Source organism: Canis lupus, chromosome 13, assembly GCF_048164855.1.
Source record: "Canis lupus baileyi chromosome 13, mCanLup2.hap1, whole genome shotgun sequence".
NCBI lineage: Eukaryota > Metazoa > Chordata > Mammalia > Carnivora > Canidae > Canis > Canis lupus.
The window spans coordinates 43196601-43216740 of record NC_132850.1 but is presented as its reverse complement, the minus strand read 5'-3'; the positions used below and the strand labels follow the sequence as shown (position 1 = coordinate 43216740).

At 39.1% G+C, this 20140-nt stretch overlaps 1 long non-coding RNA gene across 1 annotated transcript; it reads left to right on the top strand.

Moving 5' to 3' along the window:
• Positions 1–466: 466 nt before the first annotated feature.
• Positions 467–12741, top strand: LOC140602993 (uncharacterized). The gene is made up of 2 exons (XR_012006019.1): positions 467–617; positions 11784–12741. It is a non-coding gene; the product is annotated as an uncharacterized lncRNA (long non-coding RNA).
• The last annotated feature ends 7399 nt before the right edge of the window (positions 12742–20140 follow it).

The window sequence follows — 20140 nt, the reverse complement described above, 5'->3', positions numbered from 1 at the left end:
AGATATGAAATATGTGGTATACTGTATCTTATGTTTTTTCAAAAGTTTGTTTATTTTTGAGAGAGAGAGAGAGAGACAGAGAGAGTACAGCAGTGGGGAGTGGGCAGGGGCAGAGAGAGAATTTGCAGCAGGCTCCAGGGCAGCGTGGAGCCCAACATGGGCCCTGAGATCATGACCTGAGCCAAAGTCAAGAGTCAGACGCTTAACCGACTAAGCCCCCCAGGCTCCCCAATATACCATATTTTAAAGCACTTGCCTAAAGTATGTTCCATGGAATGTTGGGATTAGGAAGATGCTTTGCGAGATGGGGAGTCTATAGGTGGATATGTCTGGGGGAGGTGGTCTAGCAAGCTCCCTCTTAGAGAGTCACAGAAACACATGAAGGATCCCCAGAAATTACATCATAAAACAAATCTGGTAAGCTCTGTTCAGCCTAGTGTTGTTCAATTTTATTTGATCAGGAAATCCTGGTTTGTATATGTGTGTATGTGTCTTTATTTTATGTATGTGTGTATATATTTTAAAAATGGCACCTATCAACATCTTGTAGTCAGTCTCCTGTGGAACACATGTGAAAAAACTTCCATCAAACGCTATTCTAACTACATCACAATAATGTAAGCTGGTAAGATTCAGAGTAAGGGTTTCTTTTCAAAGGTAGTGAAGAAAGAACCAGAGCTAATGAAAGCAACCCTTAATAAATACCTCCAGAGCTCCGTTCTTCTTTGGAGGAATGTAACCAGCTGTTCTGGTTATTTTTTTCTCATCTTGGGTGCACGTGGTTGGGAGAAGGTTAGTCAGTCCAGCCTTGGCTGTGTTTTCATAGTGATGGATGGGGAGCATTTCCAATGTGACTGTTTAAGTCATGGGCTCTGGGCATTCAAGTTCTTCCAAATGACAACTACTTACTTTTATATTAGGACTTAGATACAAATGTACTTCAGTGTTTCCCCATGACATTATATCTGAAAACAATGTTGAAGTAAACAGCCATAATTGAGGGTGAATCGATTTTAGGATATATATTATATGTACTTATTTATAGTACTGTCATTGAGGAATCAAATAAGTATAAAATAGTTGTTAAAATGTTAAAATGGTATAAAATAGTTGTTACCAAGAGTATGAATTGCAGCTTGCTTATATTTCTTCAGGAGTATCTGATCCCACTTAGGGTACATTTATTACACATAGTAAGTGTCTTCCAAGGAAGAAAATATGCCACTTTGGCAAAACAAAAAATGTTTTTCTGAAAGTCACATTGGAAAACAGACATTGATACATCTCTTAAATTGGTGGATTGGAAAAAGTATTTAATACACTCTCTAGTGAATGATGTTTACAAGTGAGGAATCTTTTTATAATATATAAAATAAATAATCACAATGACAGATAACATTTATTGGATGCATATGTATATTAGGGACTATTCTAAGTGTTTAGTAAATATTAATTCATTTAGTCCTCATGATGACTTTATGAAATACTACGACTATCATCTACTTCACCGATGGATGAATCTTTATTTTTAGCAGTTATAAGATACATGTGTATGTATGTGTATGTGTGTAGACACATATACACACATATAAACTTTAAAAGCTATATTATTATTATATGTCATACAATTTTATTTCACATATAAAGTCCTATTATAATACACTGTATTGTTAAAACTGACATGTGTACACTTGTATGTGAGTGTATTTCTCTTGTGCAGGGAGCACCTATAAATCTATAAATGTACCATGACATTGGTGCCTAAGTGAGGGACATATGGAAAGTTTATTTATAGTCCTTTAATCCCGATATCAAGGTGTGGGGTGGGAGTTGGTAACTGTGGGCTGACTTCACATAATACGTTTCAAATCTTTGACGAGCAAAGTGGGGTCAGACTGAGACTTACCAAATCGTTCTTTTTGTCTGACACATCATATCATCTCTGTGAATGAAGGCTCAGAAAATAAGGGAAGAAAAGATGGTTTTGAGGTTCATTAAAGTTCACAAGAGCACTTTTCAAGGCAGCACTGGAGCTCCCTGACACCAGACTTGAGGAAAGGATGGGATGTTGCAGAGTGGGGAGCTAAGGAAGGGAGAAGGTGTTGGTGTCCATCCAGGTCCAAAGAACCATGAATGCATTCTGGTAACTGTGACTCGAACTTAGTGTCACTCCATCGTTTGGCTGGAGTTTCTGCACTGTGAAACTGGAATGACATTTTTTATCCACCGCGAAGGTGAATTTGGGAATTAAGTTTTCTATCAAATCAAAGCGTTTTGAAAAGTAAGAGAACATAGAAATGCAAGTCTATTGTTTTGTGACTGATCTCCATGGCAACTAGCATGAACACTATCATTGGCTATGCAGCACTGATTTAAGAGCTTACCACCCAATGGCTGCTCATACCAGCGGTAATTACTCTTTCTGGTGACCATGCGATCCATCAGATCCCTCCCTCTCTGAGGAGCTTCTATGTGCTGCATTCTTTACCCTCATCACGGCACTGTGGGCTATGTCCTCGTCTCCCATTTATCGGCGAGGAAACCAGAACGGAGACACAAAGCAATTTGCCACCACGATAACTGCATCCAGCGCAGATGCAGGCGGACATTCCATATGTGAAAAGAGCAATGTGTGCAGCTGACAAATTAACAAATCATTCCATTGAGAGCCTCCGATTCAGAAAAGTTCAGTTTAGAGCACAGAATGCCACAGAATAAGGCAAAATTTTAGTAAACTACGGATCTGATGCTAAGGATTCATAGTCACACAGGGACCCAACAAAGAGCTTGTCATCAGGAGAGAACTTGACATTAAGAAGAATGCTCCAGAGTCCTGAAGGTGGGGGCATCCCTCCTGCACAGGCTGAGGTCATTGTGAAATGCAAATCCCCTGCGTCAGTGATGCTGTACAAGTTTGTCACTATGTCTGGGCTTTCCACAGCTTCCTTCATGCTCCCTACCCCATGTTTTACTATGGGAACTGGTCTGATCTTTAAGTCACTGATATTGGGATCAATCATAAAATGTTTATTGGGTGCTTACTATCCTACGTAGTCCTGTGAGAGCTTCGAAAGTGTGATTTCACTCAACCAGCATTTATTGAGTTTCACCAGAGGCCAAGCATTGGCTTTGGTGTGGGGAATACTGACTGAAAAGGACACCATCCTTTTCCTTGACAAGCTCCACCTGGTCCAAGACTCAATTCTTTCATTCATTCATTCTATTAAATGCATTGAACACCCACGATATGCTTTGTAATGTGGTGGTGAAGAGCCATTTTGGTCAAGTAAAACCTAAGGGACAAGACATGAAATAATGACATGATGATGTTAAGGTCTATAATCCTTTAATCACCATCCAGAAATCCAAAATCTCTAAAAATTGAGAATTCTTTTATAACTTGTTTGGTATCAGGTATGACCCAAACTGGAGTAAGGCAATTTATAGCTTGGTCTCATTTAGCGTGAATAGTCATGTATTTTGATAAAGATGCATTCATCTATTTGATTATGGGGTGTTACCTTGGACCCTGATAGTGTTACATGAAACATAATTTATGCACCATTACGTGATACATAGTCTATACACTATCATATACAAGAACATTTAAATTCCCAAACTCAACCTGGTGGGTTTTGGGAAAATGATTTTGAAGTTGTCTAATGGATAAATATAGTGAAACATACAGAAGGGGAAAGTCAGTCCTAGTTGGAGCAGTCACAGAAGGCTTCCTCTGGCAAGATTTGAACTTGATTTTGAAGAGTGGAGGGTTTGAAGGAACAAAGTAGTGAATGAGATGGGAAGTAGCAATGAGGAACGGATCCACTTTTATGGGGCCTGAGGAATTATACATTTTGAGGGGGGCTTTTTAAGGAAAAGAATAAAAAATTGTGGATATTGCTAGTTAGATGGGCTGGGAAGGATGCAGATGAAAGGCCTTGAAGCTTAAGTTTTATTTTTATTTTTTTTCAGTGAATCCATCTTTGAGCAAGACCACAAGCATAGATCATTTATTTTACAAAGTGAAATATACCTGAAGATGTATGAATAAAAATAAATAAATAAATAAATAAATAAATAAATAAATGTTGGTACATGGGGGAGAAAAGACTTGAGTTCTTACAGGAGAAAAGGAGTGAATCTGACCATTTTCATCCTTCTGAATTGTTTGAGATTTTGAAAATTCACAACCACAACAGACTGTCTTTTAAATCTAGGCATAATATGTATTGTCTTTGAAAAATGGCCCAAAGAGGTTTTTTTAAAAAGATTTTATTAATTTTTTTTATTTGACAGAGAAAGAGAGAGAGAGAGAGAGCACAAGCAGTGGGAGAGGGAGGCAGAGGGAGAGGGAGAAGCAGGCTCCCTGTACAGAGCCTGATGTGGGACTCAATCTCAGGACCCTGGGATCACGCCCTGAGCCAAAGGCAGGTGCTCAACCAATGAGCACCCCCCTGACGTCCCCAAAGAGTTATTTTTTTTAAAATAATGAATCCAATTATGGATGTATTTCAGAATGAATGACCTTTCTCAGTTTTCTCACATTTGATTCTGTAGCTAGTCAACTTCGAAAATGATGAGAAGATTTGACAATGATAAATAATTAAATATACTTAAGTGACAAAGTCTTTAAACGAGAGAAAAAGCCATATTTCATTTGAAAATTTCTTCTTAAATAGACTTTTAAAGCTTAGATTGTCTTTAGACTTCAGGGGATACACTTGATTTTTAAAAAAAAATATTTAGAAATGAACAATTTAAGATTAAAATGGAAATTTCAGTCAATTCCCAGACTATCGTCCAATACTCTTTTCCAAAGCTATACAGAGTGTTTTCTATCCATTCATAAAAATAATACTGATAGTCAATGTTTTGTGAGTACTTACTATGGCCCAAGTTCTGTTCTGATTCCTTTATCACGGTGCTTCTCCAGCCTCTTTCCTTTTTTGTATCTTTTGTTTTTGCCATGAAGATCTGTCTGTCATTCTTGCTTGGTTTCTCTTATTTGTTTATTTATCTATTTATTTATTTTTAATAGCCTTATTGAGACAGAATTCACATATCACACAAGTCTTCTGTTTACAGTGTATGCTTTGCTGTTTTTTTTAGTGTATTTGCAGATCTGTGCAACCATCTTCACAACTAGTTTTGCTTTGCCTCTGCTCATGTAGATTGTATTCCCCATCCTCATTCTAAATGATTATACTCTCCTTTCTGTCCCTATTAATTTCCCTATTCTAGGAATTCAACGTGAGCGGGATTATATAGTAGGTGGTGTTTTGTGGCTGGCTTTTTCCATTTAATGCATTTTGTCCAGAACATCCATGTGGTAGCAAGTGTCATCTTCCCTGCAGCTCACAGCCAAGTAGTATTCCGTCCTGTATCTGCACCATATTTTGTTAGTGCAGTCATCAGTTGATGGACATTGGGGTATTTCCCACTTTTTGGTTATCAGGAACATGCTGCTATAAACACTTGTGTGCCAGTTTCTGGGTGGGTGTGCATCTTCATTCTTCCCGGAGGCAGTGTCTGCATTGATCCTCCCACACTTCCTCAGCCTGTTGCTGTTGCTCCCCCTCCCCACAGGAACAGAGCTGCGAGGTTGGGGCACTTGTCCCAGGTCACCTGGCTCATGCAGGATGGAGCCAGGTCATAGACCTTGCATGTCTCCCTAGACCAGCTCTTCCAGAAGGATTTCCAGGCTTTCCTTTGAAGGAAGTCTAAGAGATTGGACAGAAGTAGTAACTGCCATTTAGGTATCCCCACCCCCCCGTTTACCTGTCATCAGATGACTAAATGCTGCAACTGTTTCCTAAAGTGCATCCAGAATATCACCCTTAGACACATGATAGGCTGCAGGGAATTAGCACCTGTGGCACAATTTACATAATTTTTTTTTAAATCAAGTTTTTCTCACTTTGCCCCAAATTCCACTTCCATTTCTAGTATGCCATGTGGGGAGAGGTTCAGAATGGCAAAGACCATTCCAAAACTGTCTATTAATGAGTCCCTTCCCCTCCCCCACCCTGAATTTTTCTTTGGGGTGAAATCAGTATTGCATGTTAGTTCTTCCTTCCCACACCTCCTCTAGGTTAAAGTTGAATTCTTTGAGATCGAGATTTTTTTTGTGTGTGCGACTTTAACAATATTCTCTTCACATGTCCTTGCATAAGCCAAACAATTGCTTGTTGACCCATTTTAACCTCTTTTGAGCGTCATCTTCAAAGTGTAACTGTCCTTGACAATGAAAGAGACCTTCCTATTGTCTGGTCCTTCCAGGCAATCTTTAGCACAGAGCTAAATGGCTTTCAGATGGAGGAGTTGGCCAGAGGAAAGAGACAAAGTAAGCTGTTGTTCTTGAGTGACTTTGCTAAAGTTTTCCCTTTCTCTCTTAGAATGGTGCCTTTCTATAGAAGATGACAGACGTTTTGACAGGTGCAATATGCTTTGAACTGTTCTGTCCGATAATTCTTTTGTCTTGGGTTTTCCCAGCAGAGTGGTACATCTTAGGATGCTGATATGCATATTGTTTGCTTTTCATTTAGTGTGGTGAAGCCTTCCTTCTCACTTTCCCTCCTCTTCACTCCTGAGGCCCTTTGCACACATGTCACTAATCCAGATGGGAAGGCAGGCACTGGTGCAGGAACCTCTCCCTTAAACTCCCCTCACCTTTTTTTTTTTTTTTTCTCAAAATGGAAATCACTTCTGGCATAGTTTTCTCATTACTTTTTTTTTTTTTTTAATAAAGAAAAGAGAAAGAAATTACTCAGAGAAGGACAAAACACAGTGACACACTAGAGGCAATCGCTGACAGAGCTAAAAGCCTAATACTACTACTACTACTACTACTACTACTAATAATACCTAACACATATTGAGACCCTCCATGTGTCAGATATTATGCTAAGACCATGACATGCCTTGTCAATTGTGGAAAAAGTGGAAATTATCTATAACTAATAACCCAATAATAACTATTGTTTACATTTTGGAGCATATCCTTTCATACATTTTTCTTAGCATATTATGTTTTGCACTTTTTTGGGAAAACTGAGGCCACAGTAAACACACTGTTCTTTAAGCTGATTCCCCCCACCCCCATCGTGATGAATGTGCATATCTTTGCCATATCAACAAATAGTTTATATTATGCCATATTAAATACCCACATAGAATTTTGTTGTGCCATCATAATTTAGTTAAGCAATTAATAATGTTGGTACATTTTCGGGACTTCCAAATTTCACTATTGCAAATATTTTTTTTGTGATGAATATGATGAATATATTTTATGTATCCTTATATGTGCTTCTCTGATTATTTTTTAAAAAGATTTTATTTATTTATTCATGAGAGACACACACACACACACACACACACACAGAAAAAGAGAGGCAGAGACACAGGCAGAGGGAGAAGCAATCTCCCTGCATGGAGGGAACCTGACGTGGGACTCGATCCTGGGTCTCCAGGATCACGCCTTTGGCTGAAGGCGGCACTAAACCGCGGAGCCACCCAGGCTGCCCATTTTCTGATTATTTTTATAATGTAAATTCCTAAAAGTGGAATTGCTGGTCCAAATGCATGCAAAATTTAATTTTTGATTATCTTTTGCCTCTGTCCAGAAAGATTCCTAAAGTGTTTCATTTACATACTCTCTGATTTCTAGAACTTAAGAAAACAGATGATGTTACAAAAGAGTTATCCTAAACAAAAATAGACACCAGAGATCCTAAAATCATTTTGCGTCTTCATCTTTTGTCCTGGTAAATTTGATCTACACAGATTTTTCTGCTTTGGTATAACAGGGCAAAGTTTTTATTCAACAAAATAGAGGACTTCTCTTACTTTAGGAGCTAAAACTGGGAGCTTCCTAGTATATAATGAGATAGGACTAATTGTCCCAAATCTAAACTGATATGGAAACAGAAACTTAACATTGTTCACTTTGTTTCTCTGGATGCCCTTTTGTGTATTTCCATTAATTTTGTTCATTGCCTAGTGCCCTGTCCCAAATATGACAAAAAAGAGCAGGCTGAACCAAGATTGGAAGGAATCATCTATAAAATAGAATAAAAATTGCCCTATTCCTTATAATAAGTAATTTTACTTTTTGTTTTAATTCATATTTTTCTTTATTTTTTATTTTATTTTTTCCTATTTTTTATATTAAGAAAGTTTTAGAGTTGGAGGAAGAATGAACTGACAGGGAGTTTGGATTTGGAGTGTTCGCTAACATTAGAAATAGAGAGATGAGATGTTCATGTATTTACTTTCAGAACCATCTAAAGACACTGCTCAATAAAGTGTTTGCCTCCAAGCAGTATCAAACAGAAGTCAAGAAGAGCAAGATCTGTCCCAAGTCTTACATAATGACATCTGGTTTAGAAAAATGCCTGAAAAATCAAAATACTGTGCTCTGTGGAAAATAATGAAGTATAGCATCTGTGGTTTGGATGGGGAAAAAAGACTACATTAATGTAAATGTTTATTGAAAATAATGAGAAAAAGTACTTAGAATTTCCAAATAAGGGCACATTAAAATCCGTAGTGTGCTAGATACAGTTTTTATTTCCAATTTGTTTTTCTTGTAAACTTCGTGGCCAACTTACCCTTCTTACTTGGGGACGCTTCAAGGCCCATCCCTTAGCCACCCCCCACCTCCAACTTTCTATTTTGTCTCACACGGTGGCTCTCCACGGTCTGAACTGAACAGTGAATGTGAGAAATCAGCATAGGTCGTGAATTCTACTAAGCGGGAATAGTTACAAAGTCACTTCTGCTTTAGTTGAAGCAGCAGGACGCTGGCAGTTCGGCAGGCCATGGGTCATGTGATCTGCTGACCTCTATCTGGGCTCCGTGACTCTGCCTGGTAACAATTGATTAATGGTGTATGGTAACTCTGAGAGGAGGTCTCATCCGTCCCCCTGAGTTTGAAGACTTCCTCATTATCTTAGGCCTTTCATGGCAGCCCTTAGGAAATTTTACTCACAAATTAGGTCGAACAAAGTCTTCTCAAAGAAAATTATTTTCGGTGTTTGGTCATCAGGGAGCAGAAGGCTTGATGGTCATTTACTGCATTGACAAAGGGTATGGGAGGCAAATGGCAATTATGGAGCCTGGCCACTGTTCAGGCCTCCTTCCTCTGTGCTCCAGGGCTGGATTTTCAGAAGAGGCAATGTAACGAAAACTATCACTTGAGTCACAAGTTGGCCTGAAACTTTTTGGGGTGGAGACAGAATATCTGATTTTCATGCTAGCGTAGAGGTTATGTACACATTTATTTACTGAGTTTCAGTATCCAATTGCCATCTGGATTTGTGACAGGCGATGCGAATTGTCTACCCCATGTTCATTCTCTGCTTCTTAGTAACAGAACCCCGGTTGTATTTAGGGCAACACTATGCTAGGGTAAAAATACTCTCATCTCCATACTTCCTAGTACCTAGAGTAATTGTGTTAACCTGTTCTGGTCAACGAGTTATAAACAGAATTCTACTGGAAAAGCTACCATTTTTGTAATACAAGGAACACACACAGCTGGCATGTCCTTTGTCCCTTGCTTTTCTCCTTCCTGCTTCATGACAAATGCATTACCTGGAGAGGGAGCAGCCATCTCCTGACCCTGAGGACAACAGCCACAGGCTAAGAATGATACAGCTGGGAGCTAGAAGGAAACTGAGCTCAGGGATGAGCCCTGAATTCTCTACCCTTGGATTTCTTCTCATGTAAGAAACATTAAATTCATTTGGTTAAGCCACTGAAGTCTGGGTTCTATCATATACAATTGAATATGTGCAAATCCTGGCCTATCATTTTCCACTTGGATGATGCTCTCTGGACCTCAATTTCCTTCGTCTACCAGGTGGGGTTGGCAATAGCTATCCCTACTTCAGAGGGTCATCATGAGGATTACATGCAGCAGACAATGCACGTCAGGGTATTAGCTTGACGTCTGACATGTGGAAGGTGCTGATGATGTATTAGCTATTATTATTTTTACTAAGGATTTAGCACTGGTTGCTATTGTCTCTGGTGTACTACTGTGTTTTGTCTCTCTCTGATATTCGAGTTTATCTCATTTTTTTAGGATCCAAAAGACGATTGGATATTTATGTTAGTTATGTTGAGCTAGCATTTGACACATCATTTACTTCTCATCTCTTGGGTATATACCCAGTCCATGGACAAATCACTAAGTCACAAAACAAAGGCAAATATAAACTATTAGATATAATCAGATTATGAGTTTTAAAATTTAAAATTAATCAACAGAGTGTATTATTTACTTTCACAGGTAGAGTTTTGTGATTTATCAGTTGCACACAATAGCCAGTGCTCAATCCATCTTGTGTCCTCCTTCATGCCTGTCACCCAGTTATCCTGTTCCCTCACTCACCTCCCCTCCAGCAACCCTCAGTTTGTTTCCTAGAGTTAAGAGTCTCTTATGGTTTGTCTCCTTCTCTGATTTCATCTTATTTTGTTTTTCCTTCCCTTCCCCTAGTATCCTCTGTTTTGTTTCTTAAATTCCACATATGGGTGAGATCATATGGTATTTGTCTTTCTCTGACTGACTTATTTTACTCAGCATAACACCCTCTAGTGTTGTGCCCAAGATCCCGAATCCGAGAAACTGCCAAGGAGCCGACGCCGATGCAATCACACGAGGGTTTATTACAAGCTCGAGCCTGGGACCAAGTATACCCGACGCAGTGGAGCAGGGACTTGAACCCCGAGACTAAGAGGCCTAGCAACTTTATAGGGACCAGTGGCCAATGGGATATGCAGGAAGTTGCAGTCATGCTGGTCCCAGCCGGATTTCCAGTTAGGGTGTGTCCTGGTCTTTGACTAGGGCGGGGCAGTGCCCTAAGTAATAAGCAGGTCAGCACAAGGCGAGTGCAGCCCAAAATAGAGTTAGTCCTGCTCTGCTGTCCAGGGGTAGGGGATTTTGTTCAATTTCCTGGGTCCCACACTAGATCCATCCACCTCATTGTAAATAGCAAGATTTCATTCTTATTGATGACTGAGTAATTTGTAGATATACACCATATCTTCTTTATCCATTCATCTGTCGATAGGCATGATTTGAGTGCCAGTCTCTATTTCCAGGGAGATAAAGAAACTGGACTTTTTCAAGGGAAAGCAAGCCTTGATTTGAACTCAAATCACCGAGTACTGAATTAGAGATTCACCTTTGTTACCAGGGCCAAGAAATCAAAAGTTCAGCTTGTGACTAAGCACAGGCTATAGGTTCAGAAGACTTCTGAAAGCAAATTATGTCCACCAGGTTTTTGTGCCATTCAACGAATTAAAGAAACTTTGGAATTCTCTATTGTTCACAATCAGATAACTTTTATTTATTAGCCCCTTTTACACCAGGATGGAGGGATAAAAATATCACAGATTGACTCCACAAATAACTTTAGTCTATTTCAGGTATTTTTTTTTCTGTTACCCTTAAAGTACATTTTCATAACTTTTTTTTTAAAGCATAAACTTCAGGATACATGATTGCTAATTTAAATTCTGTATTACCTTGAGAAAGTTATTTCACTTCTCTGGACCCTGGTTTCCTCATTTGGATAATGAGAAGGACTTTCAGAGATGACAGTCTGTGACTCTGTGCTGTCTCCAACTTTGCCTCCCTCCCTCTACTGTACCTACCACATCCTGGTTTACCTACTTCAACACCATCCTTCCTTTTCACTATCCCATAGAATACTTAACTTATTCTAATTCACCCCCATACTCTATGATCCATTTCTTTTTTCTCTTCATTTCAGACATTGGAAAAGAGGGACAAAAAAGTTCTAGAAGCTGAGAGATGTCGTGACTATAAGAAGAAGCAACGTGTTTTGCCTCTTTATTGCAAAGTAATAGAAATAATAATGGGCTAATGATGATGATGGCTGAAGTTTCCTGACAACCTCAGTGTGTGCTAGGTCCTGTGCTGAGCACTTTATACATACTTCTGTCCAGTGGAGCATAAAAGAAACCTGTTGCGCTTCTCAGAAGAGGTCTACTCATCATTGTCGACAGAGAGGCATGTGAGAAGTCCCAATTCAGAGCAGTGACAGCCATTTTTACCCTGGGAAGGCTGATGAAGAGAGTTCCAGAGATGCTGGATAATATTTCTGTTGTTGTTAAACTTAGTCGATGGACAGCCCACCTCCAGACTTCTTGTCAACGGAATAATGAACTTTTACATGATTTAAGCCAGTTTTTTTTTTTTTTCCCCCTTGTAAGCAAAAGCATTCCAAGTGATACAAGTGGGCTAAGCCTTTTAGGGCCATTACCTTATTTAATCTCATGGCAGTCCTAAGAAGTAGGTCCCATCACTTCCCTACTTCTTAGGACCCCATCTGCAGATGAGTAAACAGGTCAAGAGAGCTTATGCACCAGATCCAAATCACAGACTCTTAGCAACTCTGTGATGATGTCCCTGTTCTGCCTGAGGCCCTGAACCACCTGCGGTCAGGGAGCATCAGTCACTCTCCCCTGTACCTCTAGGGGGCAGGTGGATCTCCGGAAAGCCAGTGGAATGATTACTAAAGGAATGAATGCTCTATTTTTCACTCCCCAGTTCACTCTATCCTTTTTTCCATATTTGTATCAAGCCAATATAAGACCCTGGTCAAGGGACGATGCTTGCAAACTAATAGAAATAGTAACAATGATGATGGTGATGTTTCTCTATGGTTCCAAACAGGCCCAATGGAATAAAAAAATAAACTCCAAAGAGTTGTTTATATCTATAGCAGTTTTGTAATTTTGGAAAATGTAAGAAGCCCTTGCCCTGTCATTACATATTCTCAGGGGGCAGCTGTGGTTAGGGACACTCGGGTGTCAAGACTTCAGAGAGATCGGTAAGTTCTGTCACAAGTCTTTGACAATACTCTGCCACTCAAAAGCTCTCCTCATACCCAAATTTACCTAAACGGTGTCTTAGATGAAGTTGGCACAAAGTTTTCAGGCTAACTCCCCCTCCCTTTTTCCCCCTTGTAAAAATGAGAATGGACTCTTAACAAAATACGTATTGCATTTTAAGATACTTGCAAGTTACTTATTCTCTCTCCGCCTTGGTTTTTCTGGACCTGAAAGAAGACAAACTATTTACTGGCCCCTTCATACATTCTGTGGTTCACAAAACATTTATTGAGCAGCGACCACCTGTCAAGGAAGGTGACAGGCACCAGAAACAGACCGGGACAGAAAGAAGACATTCTCTTTCTCCTTAACTGTGGATGGAACCAAGTAGTAGCACATAGAACCAAGGAATAGCACAAACCATTCTGGGTTATACAGGGAAAAACAACACCTGACCTGATGGCTTTCAAACTCAAATCTATAGAAATGAAAAGTAAAATGAAAATGGTTTGGCCTAATTCTCTTTTCTTTCCCAGTAAATATAAAAGACAACCGTTACAGTTATAGGTTTTATTAGTGTAACTGAAAGTAGCGGTTTGCTCTTGAAAAGTGGTCTTGCCTAGAAATATATTTGGTTTTCCAGTGAACTAATAGGACCTTAAGTACATTACATAAATCAGTGGGCACAGTTTTGGTACATTTTGAGTCTCTTGGTGAAAGGGAACACTGAATTCAAGTCAATTCTTGGGCAGGTGGTGATGTTCCTTAAAACCAGGCGAGTCTCACACGTGGCTCTGGCAATCAGCCGGCCCCTCATTGGCTGATCCCAAATCTGAAGATGAAGGGAAGTGGCCTTCCTGAGGGGCCATTTCCCCCGAGTGTCCAGAGAGTGGCAACATGTTAGAAGGGTCCATGCACAGCTCAAGTGGGGCCTTGAAAGTAAATGGAGCTGATGCAGTGCGAGCCTTCTAGAATTCTGGTAGGAATGCTCCTTTCATCTGCCCTACAGTGGTTGGAGTGCTTGCATACACAGTGCGGGGCCTCTCCAGCATCTACTGGTTGGAGCCAAGCTTTTAGCCAAGGGTTGTGACTGGCCTTCACAGCTTTGTCTGAGTCACAAGTCCGGGGACATCAGAGGCATGTCCTGATGCCCCTCTCTCTAATATTAGATGACTCTTCCAAAGAAAAAACATGTTTAATCTGGAAAACGATTCCTTCTTACCCATCCCACTGGTCTTGCCCTAGACAGTTTCAGCTCCCACTGCTCAATTTTCTGTCTTTGGAAACCCGGGCTGGTGGTATTGACACTGTAATTATTTTTATTCTTATTCCTTTAGATTTTACTTATTTATTTGAGAGTCACAGAGAGCAAGTGAGAGCCAGTGAACACAAGCAGAGTGAGGAGAGAGGGAGAGGCAAACTCCCAGCTATGCAGGAAGTCTGATGCGGTGCTTGATCCCAGGACCCCGGGATCATGACCTGAGCTGAAGGTACATGCTTCACTGACTGACCCCTGGGTGCCCCTTCACACTGCAAGTCAATATGGTTGTTCTTCAGCTGGTGTTTTTATAATTTACCCTTAGTTTCACAACTTCTTAGAACTACATTCTGATAAGAGGAGAACAAAGCACTTTAACATAAAAATTAATAGTTTTTCATAAAACTAGGTGGTCCTATAAATTTTTTTTGCTCTCCCTAAAAAATTGTTATTTGTATACCTCTCTTTTAACATTTTAATTTTTGAATGAGCTTGTTGAATTCCCTCATCCCACCTCCTGCCCCCCCACCCAAGAAAAAAATCTTGCTGGAATTTTGATGACAACTTTTTTGGTATACCTTGAGCAATTTTGAGAAAGAAATTTACTTTAAAAATACTGTCAACCTATCCATGAAAATGATTTGTTTTTCCAATTTATTCAAGTTTTTGTTGGATCCCTTAATCGAGTTAAAAATTGTCCAGTTCAGAGTCAGACGTGTTTACTTATTAGTGATCCACAAATGTGGTCCAGAAGCTCCTAGGAGTCCCTGATACCCTTTCAAGAGGTCTGTAAGATCAAAATAATTTTCATAATTATATTAAAAAGTTATTTATATTTTTAGTCTCATTTTCCAGAAGCTTAATGACATGTGATATAATAGATTGAAGGCAGAAGCAGACATGACAATTAGCCCAAATGTTAGATTTCCAAAAATGTAATTGAATGCCATTCTTCTCATTAATATTTTGGAAACACAGCTATTTTTCATTAAATTATATTATTTATGTTATATGTAATAACTTTATTATAATTCTTAATATAATTTAAATTTATCATTCTTAGTATTAGGGTCCTCAATAATTGTCCACTGTGGAAAAGGGTCCTAAAATTTAAAAACTGGAAAACCTCTATTCTAGATTACAGTTTATTGCTATTGCAAGTAGTATTTTGTTTTCCCGTTACATTTGCTAGTTGGTTATTGCCATTAGTATCTTTCAAATAGACTTTATGTTTTAGAATAGTTTTAGATTTCCAGGAAAATTGAGAAGATAGTGCAGACACACCCAGTTTTTCCTACTGCTAGCATCTTGTTAGTCTGGCATATTTCATACAACTAATACACTGATAGTAATATATTATTAACTAAAGCCTGTACTTTATTCAGATCCCTTTAGTTTCTACCCAGTGCCATTTTTCTCTTCCAGGGTTCTATTCAAGACATCAATTATATTTAGCAAGTATGCTTCCTTAGGGTTAGTCTTGGCTCCCACAATTTCTTAGACTTTCTTTATTTTTAATGACTTTGACCAGCTGGTCAGGCATTTTAAAGAAGTTCCTTCAATTAGGATTTGAATGATGTTTTCCTCATGATTAGGCTGGGGTTGTGGGTTTTGGAAGGAAGACCACAGAAGTCAAGTCCCTTCTCATGACACCATACCAAGGGTAGATGTTATCAACATGATTTAGTGCTGATGCTAACCTTGATCACTCAGCTGCACTGGTGTCTGTCAGGTTTCTCTCCTGTAAAGTCACTCTTTTATTCCCTTTCCATACAGTCCTCTTTGGAAGGAAGTCACTATGTGCATCCCAAACAGAAGGGATGGGGAGTTATGGTCCATCTCTTTGAGAGATGAGTCTCATTTGTAAGCTTTTGCTGGTGTAAATTATTGATACTTTGATGGGTTTTACATCCAGCAACCTCATTGAACTGTATTGGTTCTAATAGTTTTTTTGCATTTCTTGTGTTTTTTTTTTTTTTTTTTTGTAGATCATTACGAATATTTTACCATTTCTCTTTCAGTCCTTATATCTAATTTAGAAAATTTTTCATGTTGGAATGTTCCTTCAGGACTGTATCAGTCAGCTTTAATTAGGTTATGACAAGATAAACATTCCCAAATCTTTAGGTTTACAAAATCAAGACTTATTTCTTGATCATATTTGCCCATTAGTTGCAAGTTGGTTGCATTTGGCTGTAACTCTGTCTCCCTTCTTTAGTGACTCAAGTAGAAGAAGGAGCTCCTATCAGAAACAGCCTAGGGGCACCTGGGTGGCTTGGTTGGCTAAACATCTGCCTTCAGCTCAGGTCATGATCTTGGGGTCCTGGGATTGAGCCCCACCTCAGGCTCCCTGCTCAGCAGCGAGTCTGCTTCTCCCTCTACCTCTGCCCTGCTCATGGGGATCTCTCTCTTTCAATCTCTCTCTCAAATAAATAAATAAATCTTAAAAAAAAAAAAGAAGGAATCTTCAAATGGCCAAAGGAAAGGAGCAGTAGCAGAACCAGATTGTAACTCTTCAAGCTTCTTGTTGGATGTGGCCTGGCTAAACTTGGTAACAATGGAGCGGGAAATCCACTCTGCTAAAAGGAGGATCCCAAAGAGCTGGCTGGAAATAAGCCTAGTAGGACGGGCAAAGAATAATTAGGAAGGGTATTATGGGGGCGCCTGGGGGGCTCAGTGGTGGAGCATCTGCCTTCGGCTCAGGTCGTGACCCCAGGGTCCTGGGATCGAGTCCCACATCGGGTTCCCCACAGGAGCCCTGCTTCTCCTTCTGTCTGTGTCTCTGCCTCTCTCTCTGTGTCTTTCATGAATAAATAAATAAAATCTTAAAAAAAAAAGAAAGAGTATTATGATCATCCACAAACACTAATAATAATGATGAGAGTAGTGATGCTTGTCTTTTTCTAACATCAAAGAAAGTAAGTGAAATTTTTTTTTTCTTATTACAGGTAATGTTTGCTTTAGGTCTTTGGTAGGTAAGTAGCTTGTTACCAGTTTGCAGTTCTTTCCTATTTGTTGTTTTAACTTTTTAAAAAACTTAAGTTGCTATTGACATTCATTAAAATTTTTCCAATTTCTATTGAGGTGAACATGTAATTTTTCTCCTTTGGTCCATTAACATGAATTATTTATTTTTATTTTTATTTTTTTATTTTTTAAAGATTTATTTATTCATGAGAGACACACACACACAGAGAGAGAGAGAGAGAGAGAGAGAGAGAGGGGGCAGAGATACCGGCAGAAGGAGAAAGAAGGAGGCTCCATGCAGGAAGCCTGATGTGGGACTCGATCCTGGGACTCCAGGATCACACTTGGCCGAAGGCAGGTGCCAAACTGCTGAGCCATCCAGGGATACCCCATTAACATGAATTAAATGGAATTTTTATTTTGCTTTTTGGAAAAAAAATCTACTTGACCATGATACATTTTTTAGTATTCTATTGGATTTAGCTAGCCAATATATTATTTGGGATTTTTGCATCTATTCTACAAAATGAAATTAGTTAATAAGTTTTCTTTTCTTATATGTCCTTACTGTATTTTGGTATAAGCTCATAGCTTCATTAAATGAATTGGGCTGCTTTCCTTATTCTCCTGTGCTCTACAACAATTTATCTGAGATCAAGATTACTGGTTCTTCTAAAGGTTAAGAGGGAATTGAGAGGCACAAACTTCCAGTTACAAAATAAGTAAGTCACTGGGATGAAAAATATAGTGTAGAGAATATAGTCAATAATATTGTAATAATGTTGAGTGGTGACAGATGGCGACTATACTTACCATAGTAAGCACTTTGTAATGTATATAATGATCAAATTCTATGTTGTACGTCTGAAACCTAATGTAATATTGTGTGTCAGCTATACTTCGGTAAAAAAAAAAATAAAGTTTGGCATAATATTATCTGAGCTAGGGCTTTATTTTGGAAGGAAGAGAAAGGATTTTCTGCATATGATTTATCTTTAATTGACTGGTGCATTCAACTTTTCTGTTTCTTCTTCTGTCGATATTAACTATTTACATTTTTCCCAAAAAATGTGAAAAGTCAATGATGTGTTAAATATACGTCTCAAAATTATTAATATATGGTTATTCATCATATTCTTTTATGGTATAAAAGATAACTATTATATCCTTTTTTCCTAATTCTATCAACTTGTTTTCTTTCATCTTTGTCAATTAAATTACTTTCTATTTTCCAAAAATTATTTTTAATAGAATTATTATCCTTAACGCTTCTAGATGAATTATCCCCAGAAATAAGGTTCTTCTTTTTGAGTGGTCAGCCATAGGAAAATGGAGATATAGGGTATGCTAATAAAAATACAGAGTTGGTATTTAAAGATTAAAATTCAACTGAACTTAGGTAAGACATTTACTATAAATCTTTTAAACAAACTATAGATGGGGGGGAGAAGGTGATGTTTTTCCTCCAAAAATATCTCTTCTCCCCCAAAAGAAAACTCTAAAATGTGCTAAATGTAGTTAAGATATCAGAGGGAAAGAGAGTTCAATTCTAGATATCCGTTAAAGCCTCGGAAACTAAAGGAAACTAATTTCAAATTGAGCATAGAGTATTCAGCTAGATTGAAAGAATAACAGCTGGAAACTTCTGCTTATTAAATTTAAACAAGCTGTATTTCTGGGTTTGTTTTTTTTTTTTTTTTTCAGACAGCAAATGCTAAGACTTAGGATTCATTTATGGAAATATGGTTCCACACACGCACACGCACACGCACACACACACACACACACACACACTCACAAACCCCAGAAAAACAAATTCCTATTTCTATGCCCAGAGGAACTAACGTTGGATAAACCAGGTTCCCAAATCAGCCACTATGAGAAAGGCTAGTGAGCAAGGGCTACAAGCTACAAGAAGAGTTAGAGCTCTGTCGGCTGCACAATGGGGAGGCCTAATTGGAGGCTTCCAAGGGAAAGAGAAGAAAATTAAGCTTTTCATATGCACTGGGCATCATACATATTTAATACTCACTGTAGCCCAGAGAAATAGGTGGTATGTCCTCAGTTTAAAGAGGAGGCTTGGTTTGAAGATGTACCCACGGTGAAACACCTTAACTATAGACACACGGGAGCCTTTGGTCGCAGGCAGCCAAGGCCGTGTGTGAAGCCTCGACCCTGAGTTGGAATATCCTGCTCTGCCTTGATGGAGTGGCTGTGAATACACTATGAAACCTCTCTGTGTTTCCAATTCCTAATCTGTAAAATAGGATTACTAACAGCACCTATGTCCCAGGGTTGTGGCAAGGTTGAATGAACGAATGCCTGGTAAGGTAGGCAGAATGGTGTCTGTCCCTGAAGGAGTCCTTGGTGATCCCCTGTGGTGAGCCCAGAAAGGGGAGAAAATGAGGAAGCAGGGGAGGGCACTGAGATGCTCCTGTTCTTGACCCTAGACGGTACCTTAATACTTACAATTCTGCTTTCCCTTCTAGGACTTTTCACTTTCTAACTGAAGGAGCCTACACCTGGAGACCTTCCACAGTGTGGTGTTTTAAAACTGCAGATATATTAATGCTGCCTCAGACCTAGTAAATACTCAAATAAGGGGCTGGGGTTTCTCTTCTGTCCCTTCCCGGCCCCTCCCTTCGGCCTCTCCTTCGTGCCCCTTCCCTCTTCCCTTTTTCTTTTCCCCAGTTCCTGGTGTCTTAGTTTAGTTGTCCTAGTCCCATGCCACCTCCTTGTTCTGACTCCTTAGACCTGTAAACATAGCATCCTGCATTTTAATAAACATGACAGATTTTCAGGCATGGAATTAGGAATTAAAGAGTCCAGATCTTTCACTTCATTGATGAGAAAATGTGCCAGGAAAGTTCAATGATGAGAGAAGTGGTGGGGCTAAAATGAGGAAGCTGGGGTGTCCTTCAGCAGGTAGATGGGATGCTCTCCATTACAGCAGGGGGTGGCCAATAGTCACCAATGTGTTTATTTTTTGAATAATTATTAAAAGCAATCATTACGACCATCAACATTTTATGCATCATTTCAATTAGA